This window comes from Carassius gibelio, chromosome A11 (assembly GCF_023724105.1).
Source record: "Carassius gibelio isolate Cgi1373 ecotype wild population from Czech Republic chromosome A11, carGib1.2-hapl.c, whole genome shotgun sequence".
NCBI classification, from domain to species: domain Eukaryota; kingdom Metazoa; phylum Chordata; class Actinopteri; order Cypriniformes; family Cyprinidae; genus Carassius; species Carassius gibelio.
Genome location: NC_068381.1, coordinates 1,350,422 through 1,356,707, shown reverse-complemented (window position 1 = coordinate 1,356,707; position 6,286 = coordinate 1,350,422).

The window sequence follows — 6,286 nt, the reverse complement described above, 5'->3', positions numbered from 1 at the left end:
TCACCAATAAAACAGGACAATATCACTCAATCTGATTGTACACTGTGGAGTACGTCACAAAGGGGCGGGACTTTCCCTACGACCACGTCATTATTGGGTTAATTCGGGAAGCACTCATTTAGAGTGACTGTTTATGATTTATTGGTATTATAAAAAAACGAGTGGGTGGGTTTTTATCATCATAGGCTGGTTGTTTTCACACACAACTGTGTTCAAACACATTATCAAAGGGATTTTTACCAAGTAGGTCTCAGAGAGGTCTTGAGGTCATCTTTTCTTTCTGCTGCTACAGAAAACAGCCTTGAGCACCAAACAGTTGTGATTGAGCGCCGGATGTTCGTTCTTGCTGTAGTGGTTTATAGAGCTATAGCAACAGATAAAGGACAGATGTGTGTGTTTGGATGTGATTTGTGCGGCTTGTGCCTGTGAATATTGTGTCTGCTGTGAAACACACACACACACACACACACACACACACACAGAGTCATTCGATCCGCTGTGAAGCTGTGTGTCCTTCACTCTCACGGAGTCACATACTAAACGTCATTGAAATCATAGTATGTTAAAACAGAATGCTAAAGGAGCGCTTGATTATTTTTGTGATTATTTTCTGTGCCAGAACTCAAGCCAAAACTCAGTAACAAGTAATACAGGAGGTATAACCAAATAGGAAACATCTAAAAACTCCAGAACCGTTTGTTTCAATAATATATTTAAAATCTACCAATGCTTTGTTTACTCAAAACATGCTGAAAACAATTTTTCAGGCTAAAATATATGTTCAATATATGCTAAATATATTACAAACAACGTGGGTTAAGATTTATTAGATTTATTTGTTTTTAATTAAATTTTAATTAAATTTATTTAATGTAAACCTTCAAATGCTAAAAATAAAAAATAAAAACCCCAAATGCATTTTTTTACGTATCTTGGAAAATATTAAGATATTGGCAATGAATGTATATTTTCAGAGATTTTTCAAAAAATCTATCATTACCTTTATTTTTTTCTTTATTTTTTTATATGTTGATTTCCTTTTATAAAATTTGTATTTTTATATACCAATTTATATATATTTATATTTATATATTAGTCAATAGTTACTCAATTGTTGTATATTTTTAAACATTTAAAAAATAACAGATTTATTATATAATAATAATAATAATAATAATAATAATTAAAAAAAATTGTATGTATATATATATATATATATATATATATATATATATATATATATATATATAAAACATAATAATATAAAAAGGCCCGTATTTGAATAGATTTGTATATGGGGTTTGACTGAAATGAGGGACTTCAATTTATATTTCTTTGAGAAATTTTATTTTGATATTGTCCATAATTGCTCTTTCAACATTTTATGGAGTGCCACAATATTTTGACTTGAAAGTTAATTATACATTTTAAGTGAAAGATTTAATAATTACAAGGAAATGCATAAATTTTGTGTCCATCTCATGGGATTTTATTGTATTACATACAGTATATAAACATAACAACAGCTGATGTCATGCCCTTTACTGGTTGAATAATAAATATGACCAACAATGTATTACAGTGAGTCTAATAAAAACATGTTATTTAAAATTGCACGTGGGACACTAAAATAAGCAGTGTTTCTGTCTGTAAGTGTCTCAGCACGTCCCGCCGTCGCTTCTTTACAGATCTAGGTCACTCCGGGCCGCTCCTGCTGTGATACTTTAAAAGAAAGAGCATGAATCTGCAGGGAATCAGGAGACATCTGGACCATTTTTCCACTGAGATAATCACTTCTGAAAAATATGAGAAATACGGTTATAGAGAGACTTAAAGAAACAGTTAAAGACAACAGAAATGCAGTCAGGTCGTTTCAAACCCATCATTCAAATATATTTTGCTGCGTGGAACACAAAATGAGAAACTGAATTAATATTTGAATAAAATATTTAATATCCACAATAATATGTGATGGTGATGCTCTGTTTCCTGTAGGGCAAAAATATGTCATTTCTGGACAAAATGCATGTAGAATATGTGTTAAATTCTCTATGGCATAAGTTTTAAAATATATTTTGTTTAAATATTCAAATGCTAAATAAATGTCTTCAAAGGCTAAGGAATGTATATGTGTATATGAATATGTATATATATATATATTAAATAGCTAAAAAAATATTAAGAAATATTTAGATTTTTGTCTTTTAAATTTGTGATTTATTTATTTAGTAAAATGTCTTTTGTCTTTTCAACAACACATTTTTCTGTTTTGGTTGTATATGTCTATCTAATGTCTGTCTATCTATGCACATTTGTGGAGCACAAAAGTTAAATAAAAGCAATTATCGGTGCCGATATTAAGCATTTTTATGGTAATCGGTCATTTTTCAAAACAGATAAAACTATTCAAAATTTAAAAAATTTTTTTTACACCAAACATAAACAGTATATTGGTTCAAAATATGATCTCCAATAATCGGTATTTGCATCTTTCGACCACTGATAAAAATCTATTTTTAAATCATTATAAATCTATACATAAAATTTTATTTTAATAGCTGCCTTTCCATAAAAAATTTGGAATTACATATTTACATTAGTATTTTGTGCATCTATATTCCAAGTCTTCATACGATTGCTTAAATTTAACAAAATATGGCCTCACATTTGATCTCAAATAATGTGATTTTTGATTTCAGTGTTATGAAAAATCTTCAGTCAATAGTGATTTAAATGTATGATTTTTTTATGGAAATGTTGTGGTTTATCGGTTTATTGCGGTGGACGGGGAATTCAGTGTTTATTAGTTCTTGTTCTGAAGGATTTCTCAAAGCCTTTAAATCCTCTTCAAATGCTCGTCCTCCTGTTCTCAGCACCTAATTCTCTATTTCTGTCACACTAAACATCCTTGTCTCCCGTCAGGCACATTTCAGGTCAGTAACCTATGAAGGCTGTGATGCACCTTTGGGCTATTTACTCTGTCTGCGTGTGTGTGTGTGTGTGTGTGTGTGTGTGCTGAAGTAAGCCAGTCAGAAATGCTGAGTCAGTCTGAACACTCACTGCTTGTGTGGGTGTGTCTGTTTGTGGCTCTGGCTCCGCCCCCTCTGTGATCCGCCCCCTCTGCTCATTTGTTTAACTCAGTGTCACCATTATCTGGCTCCGCCCCTTAAAGAAACAAAGCGAGAGAAAGCGAATCCAGACTCACAGATTGTTTTCCTGACCTCATTCAGTCTGAAAGCCTAAAGTATGTGGCCTTTCCACAAAAATCTTCCCACATTTTAATGGCGCCTCACACAAAAATATGCACATTAGTTTCCTTATACAAATATCACAGAATTAACAGTGTTTATGTGACCGACAGTTACAGATCCCCAAGAAAACATTTGAGACCCATAAATCAGGCCCATTTCCACCGAGTCTCAAGCGTGATATAAGGGACACTCGCTGGACTTCATTCAGAGCGTCCTGAGCCGCGGTTTACCTGGAAACAGATAAGATTCTGTGCAGTTTAATGATTTACTGCAGTATGAGAGCATTCAAACCCTATCAAACCTGTTTAATGTCTCAATAGTTTCTCCCAGATAGTAATGGGATTAAAGGAGAGCAGATGGAGAATAAAAGATATCAGAAAAAGACTTGAACCTCGAGATTGAGCAGAGAAACAATATTTAATACATAAGACGTCAAAGTCTTTATTCAGAAATCCACAGATCTCAGTATGAGTTTCCCATATACTATTCATATAAATTTTATTTTGTTTCAGTTAATGTTTTATTTTATTTCAGACTATGAAAATGTGTATTTTATGGTTTTAGTTTTAGTTAACCTTGTGCAAAGCATTGTTTTTTTTAGTATCATTTATTTACTATTATAGTTTTTAATTAATATTTTTAAATAGATTTAAATGTTAAGATTTTTTTGTTTTTACTTTGTGATAGTGTTGTGTTTTGTATTTTCTTAAATATTTTTTCATACATTTTTTCATTTATTAGTTTTATTTTATTTAGTTTTAGTTATTTTAGTACTTCGAGTTAAACTAAATAAAAGCAAGAAATGTTGCCACCAGCTGAAAATATTAGTTTTTTATATTTAATATATTTTTTTTTAAATTTAATATAACATTTTATATATATATATATATATATATATTTTTTTTTTTTTTTTTTTTTTTTTTTTTGTTTGTTTGTTTGTTTTTTTGTGTATACATTTAAATATTTTTGTTATTTTATTATGCATTGGTTTTCACTCAGGAGATCCATAGGATGACTTAAAATTATTTAAATTAATTTATATTAATTGAAAATCACATTTCATCAAAGTGCTAAAACAACTTCAAATCGATGTGTAACGCTGAATATTTTGCTTTCTTTCTTTTTAATCACCCCCCACAATGAGTTTTGCATTATTAAATACAGCACACTTCTTGAAATAACTGTGGTTAAATACAAGCAGCTTGTCATCAAATACAGTGTTGGAATCGCTGATTTAAAGCGAAGAAGCGAAGCAGACACGTATGAATCAACTCTTTGTGGAACGATCACAGCCGATCAACAGTTAATCTACCAACTTCCTTCTTAAAGTGGTAAAACCGCTCATTATAAAAGCATAAATAATCTTCTCTTTATGAAACACTGGTGTATGTAAACACTCGATGTTGGCTTATGATGTTGGCTAATGTGGCAGGAGTGAGTGATTTTATTTCCCCATTTGTATTTACAGTAAATGTACTACACGTGTTGTGCAACCCGCTGTGTTTACATGCGTGTGGTTTCCAGTGAATTCAGCACAGTTCAGAGTAAAGGCTCGGACAGGGTGTCCAGTGCGCACACACACACACACACACACACACACACACACACACACTGACCTGCACAGCTGTAATTAGAGGTTGAGTCATGGGTTGCACAATGCAGGACGTGTAATCACATTACTGAAGCTTATCAGTCTCTCCAAGGGCACCCGGTGTACTCTGATCCCGAGAGAGAGAGAGAGGGATAACACACGGCTAGAAGTCTCTTCTGCTCAGCAAGGCGGCATTTATTTGATCAAAAATACTGTTAAAAATTTGAAATATTTTTAGAATCCAAAATAACCATTTTCTATGTGAATAACTATTAAAATATAATTTATTTCTGTGATGCTCCGCTGTATTTTCAGCATCATTCCTCCAGTCTTCAGTGTCACATGATCTTCAGAAATCACTCATTTACTGCTCCAGAAACATTTCTGATTGTTATTATTTTTTGTTGAAACCACCTGATACACTAACAATCAACAGTTTGGGTTGAAAAATAAAATGTATCACAGTTTCCACAATAATATTGTGCCAAAATCATTATTGAGCAGCATATTATTCTGATTTCTGAAGATCATGTGACACTGAAGACTGGAGGAATGATGCTGAAAATACAGCGGAGCATCACAGAAATAAATTACACTTTAACACAGATTCACACAGAAAACATCTAATTAAATGATAATAATATTTCACAATTTTTTTAACAAATAAAGGCAGCCCTGGTGAGTAGAAGAGATTTTTAACTGAATTAAAATGCTAAGTTGTGGTTTAGCAATCTGATAAACCTGATGTTACATATATTGTTGTCTTTTTGACGAGATACTGCTTTTGTAAGTCCCTCACATCTGTTAAATGCCTGTAAAAATAGATGTATATCCCTGATAAACAAGAGAGGATAAAGATAGAAGGCCATTCAAACGATCTGCTTCAGGAAGGACGGAGCATCTGCAGTCAATAAGAGGAGCAGATAAACTCTGGCTCGTACGGTCGGAGGATCCTAATCTGCTCCGGGAACCAGTCGCTTTGATTCATGAGAGATGTGTTACTCCACATGAGGCTTGCTTTAACACATGCACTGATAAAAGAGACAGGAACAGCACACAGCATGATTTACTGCAGCATAAATCTCAATTAAATCAACAATCTGTGTGTCTAGAGCACTTATTCTCAAGACTCACATTGTCTTCAATATTCAAAGGTCCAACATTATAGTTTCTGTAAATTAAATTTAAGATTCTGACTCTTTTTGACGAATTATTTTACATGACTTTTTCAGTTGTTCTTACTTTAAGCCTATAAACATTTTATAGCTTAACTACAGTAGGCGTTAAACTGATACAAATAAATAAATTTAAATGTATTGTATTTTTTACTCAGAAATTGCTAGTAAATTTGAACAATTACAAAAAATGGCAAGTACGACATTGAAGTAAATGTGAAATTTCATAGAAAGACTGAAATAGTATTTTTTTTTTAATTTTATAGTTC